General features: G+C 30.8%; 1 protein-coding gene across 1 annotated transcript in view; it reads right to left on the reverse strand.

The window, feature by feature from the left end:
• Positions 1-1,921: 1,921 nt before the first annotated feature.
• daam1a (dishevelled associated activator of morphogenesis 1a) overlaps positions 1,922-1,940 on the reverse strand; it is a 22,264-nt gene continuing 22,245 nt past the window's right edge. The window contains exon 25 of the mRNA XM_083551037.1: positions 1,922-1,940. This exon is cut by the window's right edge and continues 1,035 nt beyond it. The gene's annotated coding sequence lies outside the window, so the exon portion shown is untranslated.

Consider the following 1,940-nt stretch of genomic DNA (forward strand, 5'->3'; position numbering starts at 1 on the left):
TACAAGCTGTGCGTATTAATCATTCATGTTCATCATTAATTTGACCAAAACCTTAAAAGGAGTCAGAGATTTAGGCTTTGAATTAAATTATTCCAAACACGATGGATGTCTGGAAATCACTCCCTTAGATTTCTCCTGGAGAAACGGAATAAACAGAAATTAAACAGTAAACCGTTCTATAATAAACAGTTATAGAAATTAAGAAGGAACAAAATGTACATTTGGAGTTTGTGCAGCACACGTACGCAGGTCATACACACTCAGAAATAATGCAGTCGGATCATTCAGGGGTAAACCTGAAATTATTTTTTCTGATAGGAATAAACGTGACACTTACGTTTATATAATTAATTAAGCCGAAAATCAGTCATGGAAATTATACTACATGTTAAAATTCCTTGGACATTTATTACAAATGCTTATAAATTACAACTATATGAACAGAACTCATTCATTCCCACTGAAAAGTTTAGAAGTTTTCGCTGCATTACACACTCTTTCACACTTTATAAAGCAAATGCATTGAAGGAATCTCAGGAACTTTTCTATAGTTTTCTTTCTACAAAATCATTTCTTCCTTTAAGACACTAAAAGGTTACTGATGTCTAAAAAAAACAAGAAGCACATTTTCCTCCTTATCGTCTCACTCTTAAATGTATTTTCTCCCCAGATCACGTTAGAACCAGAAACCAAGGATATACAGTATCTTACAAAAGTAAGTGCACCCCTCACGTTTCAGTAACCATTTTAGTATCTACTCAAGGAACAATACTAGAGAAATGAAATGTGGATATATTTTAGATTAGATTAGATATTTTAGAATATTCACTGTGCAGATTGTATAGCAGTACAGATTTACTGTCCTCTAAAAATAACTCAACGTACATTATTGTATAAAAAAAGGTTGCTGGTGTACTCACTTTTGTGAAATACTGTATATCTGATACATTTATTACACAAATATTTATATTTAAATCAGAAATTTTTATCCTGGATTCTTTCTATGTTTCAGCTCCATAATTTGTCTTTTTACAATCATATTGTTATAAATATTAATATCAGATTTAACAATTAAATCAGTTGCTGAAACTCCTGATGCATCATAATTCGTTTTTTTTTTTTATCCAAAATGAAAACTGATTTTAAATAAAGAAACTAAGAATCCATGTAAACAGCAACAAAAAAAAAGAATATTAATAAAAAGCATTCAACAGCATCAACAACAACAATCAAAAAATCATGACCACAAAACCTGCTAATCCTACGAGATGATTTACATTCATACAGATACGTATGCGATTTAAATATAGCCTATATATTTTCTTATCATTATTATTAAGTTGTTTTCCCTTTAAAATTGCATTTTCCCTCCTAATAACCTCATCATTTTACAGATTTGTTGTGTAGAACTTCTGAAGACGTCAGTTAGAGCTCTTATACTGTTCTTTTTGCATTATTGTGGGTTTGTTTTTGTTATTTTTTGCAAAACTTTTCAATTATTGCTTCTTTAGGACAAAAGTAAATGTAACATCTGTTTACACATATTGAGATTTACTCTGAATTAATTTATATAGTGGCAGTGAAAAGTGAAGAAACACAGAGTATTAAACTTCTCTGGAATGAACTGGATCGTAATGAAATCTCCAACTATGGCACTTTTTTGGCAAGTTTTATAAGAGGCACGTCAAAGTATTTCAGCTGAATGTTTGGAGAAACGAAGTGTCCGGATGCTAAAAGTGTGTAAAACTGTTCTTCATGCTGAGAGAGGATTTGTTTAAATAGAAATCCAATGGAACATCTGGACATTTATAGATTTGTTTGATCAAAGTAAATCTTTATACTGTTACATTACTAAGTTTGTTGCATAGAAACAAAAGAACCATGCACGTGTCATGCACGTGTCTCAGAAACCATAAAAGACTTGAGGTTTAATGTATGTT

The sequence above is a fragment of the Silurus aristotelis genome (assembly GCF_946808225.1).
Source record: "Silurus aristotelis genome assembly, chromosome: 9".
In the NCBI taxonomy this organism is placed as follows: Eukaryota; Metazoa; Chordata; class Actinopteri; order Siluriformes; family Siluridae; genus Silurus; species Silurus aristotelis.